The following is a 20,754-nucleotide window of genomic DNA, read 5'->3' on the forward strand; positions in this document are numbered from 1 at the left end:
TTGATCATTGATCCTTGTTCATTCTTCATCGTTCATTCGTCATTGATCATTGATCCTTGTTCATTCTTCATCGTTCTGTCGTCATTGACCATTACTCCTTGTTCATTCTTCATCGTTCATTCTTCATTGATCATTGATCCTTGTTCATTCTTCATCGTTCATTCTTCTTTGATCATTGATCCTTGTTCATTCTTCATTGATCATTGATCCTTGTTCATTCTTCATCGTTCATTCTTCATTGACCATTGATCCTTGTTCATTCTTCATCGTTCATTCTTCATTGACCATTAATCCTTGTTCATTCTTCATTGATCATTGTTCCTTGTTCATTCTTCATCGCTCATTCTTCATTGATCATTGATCCTTGTTCATTCTTCATCGTTCATTCTTCATTGATCATTGATCCTTGTTCATTCTTCATCGTTCATTCGTCATTGATCATTGATCCTTGTTCATTCTTCATCGTTCATTCGTCATTGACCATTACTCCTTGTTCATTCTTCATCGTTCATTCTTCATTGATCATTGATCCTTGTTCATTCTTCATCGTTCATTCGTCATTGATCATTGATCCTTATTCATTCTTCATCGTTCATTTTTCATTTATCATTGATCCTTGTTCATTCTTCATCGTTCATTCTTCATTGATCATTGATCCTTGTTCATTCTTCATCGTTCATTCGTCATTGGCCATTAATCCTTGTTCATTCTTCATCGTTCATTCTTCATTGATCATTGATCCTTGTTCATTCTTCATCGTTCATTCGTCATTGACCATTAATCCTTGTTCATTCTTCATCGTTCATTCTTCATTGATCGTTGAACCTTGTTCATTCTTCATCGTTCATTCTTCTTTGATCATTGATCCTTGTTCATTCTTCATTGATCATTGATCCTTGTTCATTCTTCATCGTTCTGTCGTCATTGACCATTACTCCTTGTTCATTCTTCATCGTTCATTCTTCATTGATCATTGATCCTTGTTCATTCTTCATCGTTCATTCTTCATTGATCATTGATCCTTGTTCATTCTTCATCTTTCATTCTTCATTGATCATTGATTCTTGTTCATTCTTCATCGTTCATTCGTCATTGACCATTACTCCTTGTTCATTCTTCATCGTTCATTCGTCATTGATCATTGATCCTTGTTCATTCTTCATTGATCATTGATCCTTGTTCATTTTTCATCGTTCATTCGTCATTGATCATTGATCCTTGTTCATTCTTCATCGTTCATTCGTCATTGACCATTACTCCTTGTTCATTCTTCATCGTTCATTCTTCATTGATCATTGATCCTTGTTCATTCTTCATCTCGTTCATTCTTCTTTGATCATTGATCCTTGTTCATTCTTCATTGATCATTGATCCTTGTTCATTCTTCATCGTTCATTCTTCATTGACCATTGATCCTTGTTCATTCTTCATCGTTCATTCTTCATTGACCATTAATCCTTGTTCATTCTTCATCGATCATTCTTCATTGATCATTGTTCCTTGTTCATTCTTCATCGTTCATTCTTCATTGATCATTGATCCTTGTTCATTCTTCATCGTTCATTCGTCATTGACCATTACTCCTTGTTCATTCTTCATCGTTCATTCTTCATTGATCATTGATCCTTGTTCATTCTTCATCGTTCATTCGTCATTGATCATTGATCCTTGTTCATTCTTCATCGTTCATTCGTCATTGATCATTGATCCTTGTTCATTCTTCATCGTTCATTCGTCATTGATCATTGATCCTTGTTCATTCTTCATCGTTCATTTGTCAATGACCATTAATCCTTGTTCATTCTTCATCGTTCATTCTTCATAGATCCTTGTTCATTCTTCATCGTTCATTCGTCATTGACCATTAATCCTTGTTCATTGATCCTTGTTCATTCTTCATTGATCATTGATCCTTGTTCATTCTTCATCGTTCATTCGTCATTGATCATTGATCCTTGTTCATTCTTCATCGTTCATTCGTCATTGACCATTACTCCTTGTTCATTCTTCATCGTTCATTCTTCATTGATCATTGATCCTTGTTCATTCTTCATCGTTCATTCGTCATTGACCATTACTCCTTGTTCATTCTTCATCGTTCATTCGTCATTGATCATTGATCCTTGTTCATTCTTCATTGATCATTGATCCTTGTTCATTCTTCATCGTTCATTCGTCATTGATCATTGATCCTTGTTCATTCTTCATCGTTCATTCGTCATTGACCATTACTCCTTGTTCATTCTTCATCGTTCATTCTTCATTGATCATTGATCCTTGTTCATTCTTCATCGTTCATTCTTCTTTGATCGTTGATCCTTGTTCATTCTTCATTGATCATTGATCCTTGTTCATTCTTCATCGTTCATTCTTCATTGACCATTGATCCTTGTTCATTCTTCATCGTTCATTCTTCATTGACCATTAATCCTTGTTCATTCTTCATCGATCATTCTTCATTGATCATTGTTCCTTGTTCATTCTTCATCGTTCATTCTTCATTGATCATTGATCCTTGTTCATTCTTCATCGTTCATTCGTCATTGACCATTACTCCTTGTTCATTCTTCATCGTTCATTCTTCATTGATCATTGATCCTTGTTCATTCTTCATCGTTCATTCGTCATTGATCATTGATCCTTGTTCATTCTTCATCGTTCATTTGTCAATGACCATTAATCCTTGTTCATTCTTCATCGTTCATTCTTCATAGATCCTTGTTCATTCTTCATCGTTCATTCGTCATTGACCATTAATCCTTGTTCATTGATCCTTGTTCATTCTTCATTGATCATTGATCCTTGTTCATTCTTCATCGTTCATTCGTCATTGATCATTGATCCTTGTTCATTCTTCATCGTTCATTCGTCATTGACCATTACTCCTTGTTCATTCTTCATCGTTCATTCTTCATTGATCATTGATCCTTGTTCATTCTTCATCGTTCATTCGTCATTGACCATTACTCCTTGTTCATTCTTCATCGTTCATTCGTCATTGATCATTGATCCTTGTTCATTCTTCATTGATCATTGATCCTTGTTCATTCTTCATCGTTCATTCGTCATTGATCATTGATCCTTGTTCATTCTTCATCGTTCATTCGTCATTGACCATTACTCCTTGTTCATTCTTCATCGTTCATTCTTCATTGATCATTGATCCTTGTTCATTCTTCATCGTTCATTCTTCTTTGATCGTTGATCCTTGTTCATTCTTCATTGATCATTGATCCTTGTTCATTCTTCATCGTTCATTCTTCATTGACCATTGATCCTTGTTCATTCTTCATCGTTCATTCTTCATTGACCATTAATCCTTGTTCATTCTTCATCGATCATTCTTCATTGATCATTGTTCCTTGTTCATTCTTCATCGTTCATTCTTCATTGATCATTGATCCTTGTTCATTCTTCATCGTTCATTCGTCATTGACCATTACTCCTTGTTCATTCTTCATCGTTCATTCTTCATTGATCATTGATCCTTGTTCATTCTTCATCGTTCATTCGTCATTGATCATTGATCCTTGTTCATTCTTCATCGTTCATTCGTCATTGATCATTGATCCTTGTTCATTCTTCATCGTTCATTCGTCATTGATCATTGATCCTTGTTCATTCTTCATCGTTCATTTGTCAATGACCATTAATCCTTGTTCATTCTTCATCGTTCATTCTTCATAGATCCTTGTTCATTCTTCATCGTTCATTCGTTATTGACCATTAATCCTTGTTCATTGATCCTTGTTCATTCTTCATTGATCATTGATCCTTGTTCATTCTTCATCGTTCATTCGTCATTGATCATTGATCCTTGTTCATTCTTCATCGTTCATTCGTCATTGACCATTACTCCTTGTTCATTCTTCATCGTTCATTCTTCATTGATCATTGATCCTTCTTCATTCTTCATCGTTCATTCGTCATTGACCATTACTCCTTGTTCATTCTTCATCGTTCATTCGTCATTGATCATTGATCCTTGTTCATTCTTCATTGATCATTGATCCTTGTTCATTCTTCATCGTTCATTCGTCATTGATCATTGATCCTTGTTCATTCTTCATCGTTCATTCGTCATTGACCATTACTCCTTGTTCATTCTTCATCGTTCATTCTTCATTGATCATTGATCCTTGTTCATTCTTCATCGTTCATTCTTCTTTGATCGTTGATCCTTGTTCATTCTTCATTGATCATTGATCCTTGTTCATTCTTCATCGTTCATTCTTCATTGACCATTGATCCTTGTTCATTCTTCATCGTTCATTCTTCATTGACCATTAATCCTTGTTCATTCTTCATCGATCATTCTTCATTGATCATTGTTCCTTGTTCATTCTTCATCGTTCATTCTTCATTGATCATTGATCCTTGTTCATTCTTCATCGTTCATTCTTCATTGATCATTGATCCTTGTTCATTCTTCATCGTTCATTCGTCATTGATCATTGATCCTTGTTCATTCTTCATCGTTCATTCGTCATTGACCATTACTCCTTGTTCATTCTTCATCGTTCATTCTTCATTGAACATTGATCCTTGTTCATTCTTCATCGTTCATTCGTCATTGATCATTGATCCTTATTCATTCTTCATCGTTCATTTTTCATTTATCATTGATCCTTGTTCATTCTTCATCGTTCATTCTTCATTGATCATTGATCCTTGTTCATTCTTCATCGTTCATTCGTCATTAATCATTGATCCTTGTTCATTCTTCATCGTTCATTCGTCATTGACCATTACTCCTTGTTCATTCTTCATCGTTCATTCTTCATTGATCATTGATCCTTGTTCATTCTTCATCGTTCATTCGTCATTGATCATTGATCCTTATTCATTCTTCATCGTTCATTTTTCATTTATCATTGATCCTTGTTCATTCTTCATCGTTCATTCTTCATTGATCATTGATCCTTGTTCATTCTTCATCGTTCATTCGTCATTGACCATTAATCCTTGTTCATTCTTCATCGTTCATTCTTCATTAATCATTGAACCTTGTTCATTCTTCATCGTTCATTCTTCTTTGATCATTGATCCTTGTTCATTCTTCATTGATCATTGATCCTTGTTCATTCTTCATCGTTCATTCGTCATTGATCATTGATCCTTGTTCATTCTTCATCGTTCATTCTTCATTGATCATTGATCCTTGTTCATTCTTCATCGTTCATTCGTCATTGATCATTGATCCTTGTTCATTCTTCATCGTTCTGTCGTCATTGACCATTACTCCTTGTTCATTCTTCATCGTTCATTCTTCATTGATCATTGATCCTTGTTCATTCTTCATCGTTCATTCTTCTTTGATCATTGATCCTTGTTCATTCTTCATTGATCATTGATCCTTGTTCATTCTTCATCGTTCATTCTTCATTGACCATTGATCCTTGTTCATTCTTCATCGTTCATTCTTCATTGACCATTAATCCTTGTTCATTCTTCATTGATCATTGTTCCTTGTTCATTCTTCATCGCTCATTCTTCATTGATCATTGATCCTTGTTCATTCTTCATCGTTCATTCTTCATTGATCATTGATCCTTGTTCATTCTTCATCGTTCATTCGTCATTGATCATTGATCCTTGTTCATTCTTCATCGTTCATTCGTCATTGATCATTGATCCTTGTTCATTCTTCATCGTTCATTCGTCATTGACCATTACTCCTTGTTCATTCTTCATCGTTCATTCTTCATTGATCATTGATCCTTGTTCATTCTTCATCGTTCATTCGTCATTGATCATTGATCCTTGTTCATTCTTCATCGTTCTGTCGTCATTGACCATTACTCTTTGTTCATTCTTCATCGTTCATTCTTCATTGATCATTGATCCTTGTTCATTCTTCATCGTTCATTCTTCTTTGATCATTGATCCTTGTTCATTCTTCATTGATCATTGATCCTTGTTCATTCTTCATCGTTCATTCTTCATTGACCATTGATCCTTGTTCATTCTTCATCGTTCATTCTTCATTGACCATTAATCCTTGTTCATTCTTCATTGATCATTGATCCTTGTTCATTCTTGATGTGTAAACAAGACGAGAAACCTTGTTACAAAATGATAAGTTAAAGGGGTCACACGTTTTTTGGTATATTTTTTTAGTATGATCAGATTAGTTAGGGGAACTCTCACCCTAAACTTGAGGATATAACAAGGAGGAACACTCACTCACTTGTTTGGGTGTAGCTTAGATTAGGGAACTCTCACCAAATCGTCAACTACAAGCTTTAGTTTTAGGAACTCTCACTAAAACTCTAACTCTTCAAATTTGGAACACTCAAATTTGGACAATTAAAATTGACTAAACACAAGTCAAGTTCAATAAACAAAACACAAGTTTTTTGGCAAATTTCTGGATGTGTTTTTCATTCATCAAAGTATGCTATATATAGCATTCTTACATTAAATAATTACAACCTTTCACTTGCCTAAATAAATTCACAAAAGAAAATAAAAAGACAACAAAATAAAAGAGAATTAAGTGGCTAATCAATGTCCACATTAATCTCCACTACACACACTTAAGACTAATTAAACAAAGATTAAAACTAGGGAAGAAATGGCCAGCAATTAAACTCTTCACATGGCTCCTTCAAGTGTGCAAAGTAACATCCAAAACAGCCCATTCATTTGCCTGGTAACTCCCATTTACTCCTCCATTTAAGCTTCTTTATTATTGCATTTTACTCCTACAATAATGCCTAGTAACCCCCACTTAAAAAGGTTAATATTCAGCCATAAATACTCCTAAAAACATGCCCCTTTGAATTCCAAAACTGCAGCTTTAAATGAGATTAAAAACCAGCCATAAATCTCCTTAAAACATGCCCCTTCGTATTCCAAAACTGTTTGGAATTAATTCCTTGTAACCGACACCCTTTAATTTATACTTTCAACAAAGTACTTAGTCATACTTAGCAAAGTACAACCATTTGATGACTTATTTGGACCGTGCATGCTATGATCAAAATAAGACTTGGACAAAATTAATTCCCTTGCATTGGATTGGACTTGGACATCTTGGACACTTGTACCTTGACCATCTTGGTCATCCTCCTCTTCTTCAAAGGGAATTGCCCTCAATTCTTCATCATCATAATATAGTGCAAGATCACCCACATTGAACGTACTTGAGACGCCATGCCTTCCACCCAAATCAACCTTGTATGCATTGTCATTGATCTTTTCCACTACTTCAAATGGACCTTCAGCTCGTGGCATGAGCTTGTTTTTCCTTTGACTAGGAAATCTTTCTTTCCTCATGTAAATCCACACTAAGTCACCAACTTCAAAGTTTCTCACGTTTTTGACGCGCTTGTTGGCTTGCTTCTTGTAGATTTCATTTGCCTTTTCAATATTCTTTCTTACCTCCTTGTGGACTTTGATCATAAATTCAGCTTGCTCCTTGGCACCTCCATGCACGAATTTGTCTTGAGGAAGAGCAATAAGATCAATAGGAACATAAGGATTGGAACCATAGACCACCTCGAAAGGAGAATACTTTGTGGTAGTACTAGGGGTCCTATTATAAGCAAACTCAGCGTGAGCTAGCTTAACATCCCAATCTTTGGTGCTCTTACTAACCAAGGTCCTAAGCAAAGAACCTAGCACCCTATTGACCACCTCCGTTTGTCCATCAGTTTGAGGATGATGAGAGGTCGAAAATAGCAATTTAGTCCCCATTAGGCGCCACAAGGATTTCCAAAAGTGACTTAGAAATTTTGTGTCCCTATCAGAAACAATAGTCCTTGGGACTCCATGGAATCTTACAATCCCATCAAAATAAAGCTTAGCCACCTTCATTGCATCTTCAGTTTTGTGACAAGGAATGAAGTGAGCCATCTTAGAGAAACGGTCTACCACCACCATGATTGAGTCCTTACCTCTCTGAGTTCTAGGTAAAGCCACAATAAAGTCCATACTCACATCTTCCCAAGGTCTTTCTGGAATAGGCAAAGGCTTGTAGAGACCCTTTTGAAATACCATCTTGGCCCTTTGACAAGTAGAACAACGAGCCACCACATGATGGACAGTAGCTAGCATGTTAGGCCAATAGAAATGAGCTTGAAGAAGCTCCATGGTCTTTTGAACTCCAAAGTGACCGGCTAGTCCACCTCCATGAGCCTCATGGATCAATAGACTTCGAATAGGACACTTAGGAATGCATAATCTATTTCCCTTAAAAAGAAACTCATTTTGTAAGGAAAAAAAATCATAGACTCCATTCACGCACCTCTCCAAAATAGGCTTGAAATCATCATCTTCTTTATAGAACTCCTTGATCAAATCGAACCCAAGGATCTTAGCTTCCACCACTCCAAGTAGAGAATGTCTTCTAGATAAGGCATCCGCAACAACATTAGCTTTCCCACTCTTGTATTTAGAGGAAAAGTTAAACGTTTGCAAGAACTCCACCCACTTAGCATGCCTCGAATTCAGCTTCTTTTGGCCATGAATGAATCTTAAAGACTCATGATCAGAATGTAGGATGAATGGTTGTGGCCTCAAGTAATGTGACCAATGATCTAGAGCCCTCACCATTGCATAGAACTCCTTGTCATAGGTGGAATAGTTCAGCTTGCCTTGACTCAACTTCTCACTAAAATAGGCAATAGGACGCCCTTCTTGAATCAAAACGGCACCAATTCCCCTCCCACTTGCATCACACTCAACTTCAAATGGCTTTGAGAAATCTGGAAGTGCTAGGATTGGAGTGTTGCACATCTTCTCTTTGACCTCCTCAAAGGCCTTTTGAGCTTGAGGAGTCCATTCAAACGAACCCTTCTTTGTGCACTCGGTTATGGGAGCCATGAGAGTGCTGAAATTGCGAATGAACCTCCTATAAAAGGAAGCTAACCCATGGAATGAGCGCACCTCCGTGAGTGTCTTGGGACTAGGCCATGATTGAATAGCCTCAATCTTGCTTGGATCAACTTTCACACCTTCACCTGAAATAATGTAACCAAGAAAAGTGACCTCATATAGCATAAAATTACATTTCTCAAGTTTTCCATACAATTTTTGCTTTCTTAATACAGTGAAAACTTCCAATAAATGTAACAAATGCTCATCTTCACGTTTGCTATAGATGAGGATGTCATCAAGATACACCACCACGAACTTGCCTAGAAAAGGTCTCAACACTTCATTCATCAATCTCATGAAAGTGCTAGGAGCATTGGTGAGTCCAAATGGCATAACAAGCCACTCGTACAACCCATGCTTGGTCTTGAAAGCAGTCTTCCACTCATCTCCTTCCCTCATTCGAATTTGATGATAGCCACTCCTCAAATCAACTTTAGAAAAGATATTAGAGCCACTCAACTCATCAAGCATGTCATCAAGCCTTGGGATAGGAAACCTGTACTTGATAGTAATGTTATTAACAGCCCTACTATCAATACACATACGCCATGTACCATCCCTTTTAGGAACCAAAAGAGCAGGAACAGCACAAGGACTCATAGACTCACGCACATACCCCATACTCATCAACTCCTCTATTTGTCTTTGCAACTCCTTAGTCTCCAAAGGATTACATCTATAGGCGGGTTTGTTAGGCAAAGGAGCACCAGGAATAAGATCAATTTGATGTTCAATACCTCTTAAAGGTGGTAACCCATTAGGTAACTCATCAGGAAAAACATCTCTAAAGTCTTTAATCAATTGAGCCAATTTAGGGTTTTGACTCACAAATTTTTCATGGATTTCTTTAGAATACAACAGATACACCTCATTCTCACCATCAATCTCCCTCTCAAATTCTTTAAGAGTGAGCAATGACACCTCCTTAGATTGTTTAACTTTTTGTGAAAAACATGGGGGTGGTAAGGGATGTAATTTTTTTTGTTTTCCTTGGTGAATTATAGTGTAAGTATTATGATAACCATCATGGACAGATTTTCGATCAGTTTGCCATGGTCTACCAAGTAAAATATGACAAGCATCCATAGACACAACATCACATAATTGAGAATCATGATAAGAACCAATGGAAAAACTAACCATGCTTTGTTTTCTAACCCCCGTGGTGGAATTCGAATCTAACCAACTCAACTTATAAGGATTTGGATGATTTGTAGTTGTAAGACCAAGTTTGGTTACTAGAGTTTTAGAAACCGTATTTGCCTCACTCCCACTATCAATAATCAAATCACATACCTCGCCTTCAATCTTGCACTTGGTGATGAAAATGTGTTGTCTTTGAGGTGCTATGGGCTCCTCAACTTGGGCTTGCAACGCCCTCCTTACCACTAGGCTTTGCTTGGCCTCCTCTTCTGGAAAGCATTGGTCCTCCTCTTCATCTTCACCCACGGCCTCCCCTTCTTCATCTTCAAACTCTTCCCAATCTATAGTTTGGTTGGCAATGAGCTTCACCTCTTGCATAGTTAAGGCCCTTGAATTTGGGCAATCTTTCTTGAAATGCCCTCTTCCTCCACACTTGTAACATACAATGTCACTAAGTTTGAAGTCCTTCTTGTCCTTCCTAGGTGGATCATTAGGTTTGACAAGACTAGACCCCTCCTTGGTAGGAAAGGTAGGTTTTCGAGCCACTTGAGGAATGAAAGTAGACTTCTTCTTCTTCCTCTTAGCATCGAATTTCACCACAAGTTTACAAGCTTCCACAAAGGTTAAGTTGGTGTAACCTTCAAGCTTCTCTTGCAATTCTTGATCCAAACCAGCAATAAAACGCCCCAACTTGAGCTCTTCATTTTCTGTGACTTCACACACAATGGCGAGTCTATCAAACTCCTTTATGTAATCTCCAACTGGGTCGCCTCTTTGTTGTAAAGTACTCCACTTTACATATTGACTTTGTTTGTAATTGTGAGGAATAAAGCGATCCCTCATCCTTTTCTTCAATTTCCTCCAAGTAGAGATGGAAGCTTTCCCCCTAAGGGTACGCCCCCTTTGTTCTCCTTGCAACCAACTATCACCATAGCCTTTCAGCTTGACTTTGGCTATCTTGTATCTTTGTACTTCCTCTTGAATGTCTTTGTATTCAAAGTACCTTTCCAAGGATTTCTCCCATTCCAAGTACTTCTCTGGATCAAGTGACCCATCAAAGGAAGGGACGTCTACTTTGAGACTCCTATCCTCCCTCCTAGGTGGAGGTTCTTCATCTTGATCTCTCCTATCTTGCTCGTTCAAGAGTCTTGCCATTAAGGCAGCAAGATTCCCTTGTAGATTGGCATTAGTCTCGGCCAACCTTTCTTGACTAGCAATGGATCGATTGAGAGCTTCCAAAGCTACCCTCAAATCTTGATTCTCTCCCATGATATGTAGGTATTCGACCCCTTTGGAAGTGTATGGAAAAACTCCCCCTACCTGACGCGCCAAATGATGTGTAAACAAGACGAGAAACCTTGTTACAAAATGATAAGTTAAAGGGGTCACACGTTTTTTGGTATATTTTTTTAGTATGATCAGATTAGTTAGGGGAACTCTCACCCTAAACTTGAGGATATAACAAGGAGGAACACTCACTCACTTGTTTGGGTGTAGCTTAGATTAGGGAACTCTCACCAAATCGTCAACTACAAGCTTTAGTTTTAGGAACTCTCACTAAAACTCTAACTCTTCAAATTTGGAACACTCAAATTTGGACAATTAAAATTGACTAAACACAAGTCAAGTTCAATAAATAAAACACAAGTTTTTTGGCAAATTTCTGGATGTGTTTTTCATTCATCAAAGTATGCTATATATAGCATTCTTACATTAAATAATTACAACCTTTCACTTGCCTAAATAAATTCACAAAAGAAAATAAAAGACAACAAAATAAAAGAGAATTAAGTGGCTAATCAATGTCCACATTAATCTCCACTACACACACTTAAGACTAATTAAACAAAGATTAAAACTAGGGAAGAAATGGCCAGCAATTAAACTCTTCACATGGCTCCTTCAAGTGTGCAAAGTAACATCCAAAACAGCCCATTCATTTGCCTGGTAACTCCCATTTACTCCTCCATTTAAGCTTCTTTATTATTGCATTTTACTCCTACAATAATGCCTAGTAACCCCCACTTAAAAAGGTTAATATTCAGCCATAAATACTCCTAAAAACATGCCCCTTTGAATTCCAAAACTGCAGCTTTAAATGAGATTAAAAACCAGCCATAAATCTCCTTAAAACATGCCCCTTCGTATTCCAAAACTGTTTGGAATTAATTCCTTGTAACCGACACCCTTTAATTTATACTTTCAACAAAGTACTTAGTCATACTTAGCAAAGTACAACCATTTGATGACTTATTTGGACCGTGCATGCTATGATCAAAATAAGACTTGGACAAAATTAATTCCCTTCCATTGGATTGGACTTGGACATCTTGGACACTTGTACCTTGACCATCTTGGTCAATTCTTCATCGTTCATTCGTCATTGATCATTGATCCTTGTTCATTCTTCATCGTTCATTCGTCATTGACCATTACTCCTTGTTCATTCTTCATCGTTCATTCTTCATTGATCATTGATCCTTGTTCATTCTTCATCGTTCATTCGTCATTGACCATTACTCCTTGTTCATTCTTCATCGTTCATTCGTCATTGATCATTGATCCTTGTTCATTCTTCATTGATCATTGATCCTTGTTCATTCTTCATCGTTCATTCGTCATTGATCATTGATCCTTGTTCATTCTTCATCGTTCATTCGTCATTGACCATTACTCCTTGTTCATTCTTCATCGTTCATTCTTCATTGATCATTGATCCTTGTTCATTCTTCATCGTTCATTCTTCTTTGATCGTTGATCCTTGTTCATTCTTCATTGATCATTGATCCTTGTTCATTCTTCATTGTTCATTCTTCATTGACCATTGATCCTTGTTCATTCTTCATCGTTCATTCTTCATTGACCATTAATCCTTGTTCATTCTTCATCGATCATTCTTCATTGATCATTGTTCCTTGTTCATTCTTCATCGTTCATTCTTCATTGATCATTGATCCTTGTTCATTCTTCATCGTTCATTCTTCATTGATCATTGATCCTTGTTCATTCTTCATCGTTCATTCGTCATTGATCATTGATCCTTGTTCATTCTTCATCGTTCATTCGTCATTGACCATTACTCCTTGTTCATTCTTCATCGTTCATTCTTCATTGAACATTGATCCTTGTTCATTCTTCATCGTTCATTCGTCATTGATCATTGATCCTTATTCATTCTTCATTCTTCATCGTTCATTTTTCATTTATCATTGATCCTTGTTCATTCTTCATCGTTCATTCTTCATTGATCATTGATCCTTGTTCATTCTTCATCGTTCATTCGTCATTGATCATTGATCCTTGTTCATTCTTCATCGTTCATTCGTCATTGACCATTACTCCTTGTTCATTCTTCATCGTTCATTCTTCATTGATCATTGATCCTTGTTCATTCTTCATCGTTCATTCGTCATTGATCATTGATCCTTATTCATTCTTCATCGTTCATTTTTCATTTATCATTGATCCTTGTTCATTCTTCATCGTTCATTCTTCATTGATCATTGATCCTTGTTCATTCTTCATCGTTCATTCGTCATTGACCATTAATCCTTGTTCATTCTTCATCGTTTATTCTTCATTAATCATTGAACCTTGTTCATTCTTCATCGTTCATTCTTCTTTGATCATTGATCCTTGTTCATTCTTCATTGATCATTGATCCTTGTTCATTCTTCATCGTTCATTCGTCATTGATCATTGATCCTTGTTCATTCTTCATTGATCATTGATCCTTGTTCATTCTTCATCGTTCATTCGTCATTGATCATTGATCCTTGTTCATTCTTCATCGTTCTGTCGTCATTGACCATTACTCCTTGTTCATTCTTCATCGTTCATTCTTCATTGATCATTGATCCTTGTTCATTCTTCATCGTTCATTCTTCTTTGATCATTGATCCTTGTTCATTCTTCAATGATCATTGATCCTTGTTCATTCTTCATCGTTCATTCGTCATTGATCATTGATCCTTGTTCATTCTTCATCGTTCATTCGTCATTGACCATTACTCCTTGTTCATTCTTCATCGTTCATTCTTCATTGATCATTGATCCTTGTTCATTCTTCATCGTTCATTCGTCATTGATCATTGATCCTTGTTCATTCTTCATCGTTCATTCTTCATTGATCATTGATCCTTGTTCTTTCTTCATCGTTCATTCGTCATTGATCATTGATCCTTGTTCATTCTTCATCGTTCTGTCGTCATTGACCATTACTCCTTGTTCATTCTTCATCGTTCATTCTTCATTGATCATTGATCCTTGTTCATTCTTCATCGTTCATTCTTCTTTGATCATTGATCCTTGTTCATTCTTCATTGATCATTGATCCTTGTTCATTCTTCATCGTTCATTCTTCATTGACCATTGATCCTTGTTCATTCTTCATCGTTCATTCTTCATTGACCATTAATCCTTGTTCATTCTTCATTGATCATTGTTCCTTGTTCATTCTTCATCGCTCATTCTTCATTAATCATTGATCCTTGTTCATTCTTCATCGTTCATTCTTCTTTGATCATTGATCCTTGTTCATTCTTCATTGATCATTGATCCTTGTTCATTCTTCATCGTTCATTCTTGACCAAGATGGTCAAGGTATAAGTGTCCAAGATGTCCAAGTCCAATCCAATGCAAGGGAATTAATTTTGTCCAAGTCTTATTTTGATCATAGCATGCACGGTCCAAATAAGTCATCAAATGGTTGTACTTTGCTAAGTATGACTAAGTACTTTGTTGAAAGTATAAATTAAAGGGTGTCGGTTACAAGGAATTAATTCCAAACAGTTTTGGAATACGAAGGGGCATGTTTTAAGGAGATTTATGGCTGGTTTTTAATCTCATTTAAAGCTGCAGTTTTGGAATTCAAAGGGGCATGTTTTTAGGAGTATTTATGGCTGAATATTAACCTTTTTAAGTGGGGGTTACTAGGCATTATTGTAGGAGTAAAATGCAATAATAAAGAAGCTTAAATGGAGGAGTAAATGGGAGTTACCAGGCAAATGAATGGGCTGTTTTGGATGTTACTTTGCACACTTGAAGGAGCCATGTGAAGAGTTTAATTGCTGGCCATTTCTTCCCTAGTTTTAATCTTTGTTTAATTAGTCTTAAGTGTGTGTAGTGGAGATTAATGTGGACATTGATTAGCCACTTAATTCTCTTTTATTTTGTTGTCTTTTTATTTTCTTTTGTGAATTTATTTAGGCAAGTGAAAGGTTGTAATTATTTAATGTAAGAATGCTATATATAGCATACTTTGATGAATGAAAAACACATCCAGAAATTTGCCAAAAAACTTGTGTTTTGTTTATTGAACTTGACTTGTGTTTAGTCAATTTTAATTGTCCAAATTTGAGTGTTCCAATTTTGAAGAGTTAGAGTTTTAGTGAGAGTTCCTAAAACTAAAGCTTGTAGTTGACGATTTGGTGAGAGTTCCCTAATCTAAGCTACACCCAAACAAGTGAGTGAGTGTTCCTCCTTGTTATATCCTCAAGTTTAGGGTGAGAGTTCCCCTAACTAATCTGATCATACTAAAAAAATATACCAAAAAACGTGTGACCCCTTTAACTTATCATTTTGTAACAAGGTTTCTCATCTTGTTTACACATCAATTCTTCATTGACCATTGATCCTTGTTCATTCTTCATCGTTCATTCTTCATTGACCATTAATCCTTGTTCATTCTTCATCGATCATTCTTCATTGATCATTGTTCCTTGTTCATTCTTCATCGTTCATTCTTCATTGATCATTGATCCTTGTTCATTCTTCATCGTTCATTCTTCATTGATCATTGATCCTTGTTCATTCTTCATCGTTCATTCGTCATTGATCATTGATCCTTGTTCATTCTTCATCGTTCATTCGTCATTGACCATTACTCCTTGTTCATTCTTCATCGTTCATTCTTCATTGATCATTGATCCTTGTTCATTCTTCATCGTTCATTCGTCATTGATCATTGATCCTTATTCATTCTTCATCGTTCATTTTTCATTTATCATTGATCCTTGTTCATTCTTCATCGTCCATTCTTCATTGATCATTGATCCTTGTTCATTCTTCATCGTTCATTCGTCATTGACCATTAATCCTTGTTCATTCTTCATCGTTCATTCTTCATTGATCATTGATCCTTGTTCATTCTTCATCGTTCATTCGTCATTGACCATTAATCCTTGTTCATTCTTCATCGTTCATTCTTCATTGATCATTGAACCTTGTTCATTCTTCATCGTTCATTCTTCTTTGATCATTGATCCTTGTTCATTCTTCATTGATCATTGATCCTTGTTCATTCTTCATCGTTCATTCGTCATTGATCATTGATCCTTGTTCATTCTTCATCGTTCATTCGTAATTGATCATTGATCCTTGTTCATTCTTCATCGTTCATTCATCATTGACCATTAATCCTTGTTCATTCTTCATTGTTCATTCTTCATTGATCATTGATCCTTGTTCATTCTTCATCGTTCATTCGTCATTGACCATTAATCCTTGTTCATTCTTCATCGTTCATTCTTCATTGATCATTGATCCTTGTTCATTCTTCATCGTTCATTCTTCTTTGATCATTGATCCTTGTTCATTCTTCATCGTTCATTCGTCATTGACCATTACTCCTTGTTCATTCTTCATCGTTCATTCTTCATTGATCATTGATCCTTGTTCATTCTTCATCGTTCATTCGTCATTGATCATTGATCCTTGTTCATTCTTCATCGTTCATTCTTCATTGATCATTGATCCTTGTTCATTCTTCATCGTTCATTCGTCATTGATCATTGATCCTTGTTCATTCTTCATCGTTCTGTCGTCATTGACCATTACTCCTTGTTCATTCTTCATCGTTCATTCTTCATTGATCATTGATCCTTGTTCATTCTTCATCGTTCATTCTTCTTTGATCATTGATCCTTGTTCATTCTTCATTGATCATTGATCCTTGTTCATTCTTCATCGTTCATTCTTCATTGACCATTGATCCTTGTTCATTCTTCATCGTTCATTCTTCATTGACCATTAATCCTTGTTCATTCTTCATTGATCATTGTTCCTTGTTCATTCTTCATCGCTCATTCTTCATTGATCATTGATCCTTGTTCATTCTTCATCGTTCATTCTTCTTTGATCATTGATCCTTGTTCATTCTTCATTGATCATTGATCCTTGTTCATTCTTCATCGTTCATTCGTCATTGACCATTACTCCTTGTTCATTCTTCATCGTTCATTCTTCATTGATCATTGATCCTTGTTCATTCTTCATCGTTCATTCGTCATTGATCATTGATCCTTATTCATTCTTCATCGTTCATTTTTCATTTATCATTGATCCTTGTTCATTCTTCATCGTTCATTCTTCATTGATCATTGATCCTTGTTCATTCTTCATCGTTCATTCGTCATTGACCATTAATCCTTGTTCATTCTTCATCGTTCATTCTTCATTGATCATTGATCCTTGTTCATTCTTCATCGTTCATTCGTCATTGATCATTGATCCTTGTTCATTCTTCATCGTTCATTCTTCATTGATCATTGATCCTTGTTCATTCTTCATCGTTCATTCGTCATTGATCATTGATCCTTGTTCATTCTTCATCGTTCATTCGTCATTGACCATTACTCCTTGTTCATTCTTCATCGTTCATTCTTCATTGATCATTGATCCTTGTTCATTCTTCATCGTTCATTCTTCTTTGATCATTGATCCTTGTTCATTCTTCATTGATCATTGATCCTTGTTCATTCTTCATCGTTCATTCGTCATTGACCATTGATCCTTGTTCATTCTTCATCGTTCATTCTTCATTGACCATTAATCCTTGTTCATTCTTCATCGATCATTCTTCATTGATCATTGTTCCTTGTTCATTCTTCATCGTTCATTCTTCATTGATCATTGATCCTTGTTCATTCTTCATCGTTCATTCTTCATTGATCATTGATCCTTGTTCATTCTTCATCGTTCATTCGTCATTGATCATTGATCCTTATTCATTCTTCATCGTTCATTTTTCATTTATCATTGATCCTTGTTCATTCTTCATCGTTCATTCTTCATTGATCATTGATCCTTGTTCATTCTTCATCGTTCATTCGTCATTGACCATTAATCCTTGTTCATTCTTCATCGTTCATTCTTCATTAATCATTGAACCTTGTTCATTCTTCATCGTTCATTCTTCATTGACCATTGATCCTTGTTCATTCTTCATCGTTCATTCTTCATTGACCATTAATCCTTGTTCATTCTTCATTGATCATTGTTCCTTGTTCATTCTTCATCGTTCATTCTTCATTGATCATTGATCCTTGTTCATTCTTCATCGTTCATTCTTCATTGATCATTGATCCTTGTTCATTCTTCATCGTTCATTCGTCATTTATCATTGATCCTTGTTCATTCTTCATCGTTCATTCGTCATTGACCATTACTCCTTGTTCATTCTTCATCGTTCATTCTTCATTGATCATTGATCCTTGTTCATTCTTCATCGTTCATTCGTCATTGATCATTGATCCTTATTCATTCTTCATCGTTCATTTTTCATTTATCGTTGATCCTTGTTCATTCTTCATCGTTCATTCTTCATTGATCATTGATCCTTGTTCATTCTTCATCGTTCATTCGTCATTGACCATTAATCCTTGTTCATTCTTCATCGTTCATTCTTCATTGATCATTGATCCTTGTTCATTCTTCATCGTTCATTCGTCATTGACCATTAATCCTTGTTCATTCTTCATCGTTCATTCTTCATTGATCATTGAACCTTGTTCATTCTTCATCGTTCATTCTTCTTTGATCATTGATCCTTGTTCATTCTTCAATGATCATTGATCCTTGTTCATTCTTCATCGTTCATTCGTCATTGATCATAGATCCTTGTTCATTCTTCATCGTTCATTCGTCATTGACCATTAATCCTTGTTCATTCTTCATCGTTCATTCGTCAATGATCATTGATCCTTGTTCATTCTTCATCGTTCATTCGTAATTGATCATTGATCCTTGTTCATTCTTCATCGTTCATTCATCATTGACCATTAATCCTTGTTCATTCTTCATCGTTCATTCTTCATTGATCATTGATCCTTGTTCATTCTTCATCGTTCATTCGTCATTGACCATTAATCCTTGTTCATTCTTCATCGTTCATTCTTCATTGATCATTGATCCTTGTTCATTCTTCATCGTTCATTCTTCTTTGATCATTGATCCTTGTTCATTCTTCAATGATCATTGATCCTTGTTCATTCTTCATCGTTCATTCGTCATTGATCATAGATCCTTGTTCATTCTTCATCGTTCATTCGTCATTGACCATTAATCCTTGTTCATTCTTCATCGTTCATTCTTCATTGATCAGTGATCCTTGTTCATTCTTCATCGTTCATTCGTCATTGATCATTGATCCTTGTTCATTCTTCATCGTTCATTCGTCATTGACCATTACTCCTTGTTCATTCTTCATCGTTCATTCTTCATTGATCATTGATCCTTGTTCATTCTTCATCGTTCATTCTTCTTTGATCATTGATCCTTGTTCATTCTTCATTGATCATTGATCCTTGTTCATTCTTCATCGTTCATTCGTCATTGACCATTGATCCTTGTTCATTCTTCATCGTTCATTCTTCATTGACCATTAATCCTTGTTCATTCTTCATTGATCATTGTTCCTTGTTCATTCTTCATCGTTCATTCTTCATTGATCATTGATCCTTGTTCATTCTTCATCGTTCATTCTTCATTGATCATTGATCCTTGTTCATTCTTCATCGTTCATTCGTCATTGATCATTGATCCTTGTTCATTCTTCATCGTTCATTCGTCATTGATCATTGATCCTTGTTCATTCTTCATCGTTCATTTGTCAATGACCATTAATCCTTGTTCATTCTTCATCGTTCATTCTTCATAGATCCTTGTTCATTCTTCATCGTTCATTCGTCATTGACCATTAATCCTTGTTCATTGATCCTTGTTCATTCTTCATTGATCATTGATCCTTGTTCATTCTTCATCGTTCATTCGTCATTGATCATTGATCCTTGTTCATTCTTCATCGTTCATTCGTCATTGACCATTACTCCTTGTTCATTCTTCATCGTTCATTCTTCATTGATCATTGATCCTTGTTCATTCTTCATCGTTCATTCGTCATTGACCATTACTCCTTGTTCATTCTTCATCGTTCATTCGTCATTGATCATTGATCCTTGTTCATTCTTCATTGATCATTGATCCTTGTTCATTCTTCATCGTTCATTCGTCATTGACCATTGATCCTTGTTCATTCTTCATCGTTCATTCTTCATTGACCATTAATCCTTGTTCATTCTTCATCGATCATTCTTCATTGATCATTGTTCCTTGTTCATTCTTCATCGTTCATTCTTCATTGATCATTGATCCTTGTTCATTCTTCATCGTTCATTCTTCATTGATCATTGATCCTTGTTCATTCTTCATCGTTCATTCGTCATTGATCATTGATCCTTATTCATTCTTCATCGTTCATTTTTCATTTATCATTGATCCTTGTTCATTCTTCATCGTTCATTCTTCATTGATCATTGATCCTTGTTCATTCTTCATCGTTCATTCGTCATTGACCATTAATCCTTGTTCATTCTTCATCGTTCATTCTTCATTAATCATTGAACCTTGTTCATTCTTCATCGTTCATTCTTCATTGACCATTGATCCTTG

The sequence above is a fragment of the Amaranthus tricolor genome, chromosome 13, assembly GCF_026212465.1.
Source record: "Amaranthus tricolor cultivar Red isolate AtriRed21 chromosome 13, ASM2621246v1, whole genome shotgun sequence".
NCBI lineage: Eukaryota > Viridiplantae > Streptophyta > Magnoliopsida > Caryophyllales > Amaranthaceae > Amaranthus > Amaranthus tricolor.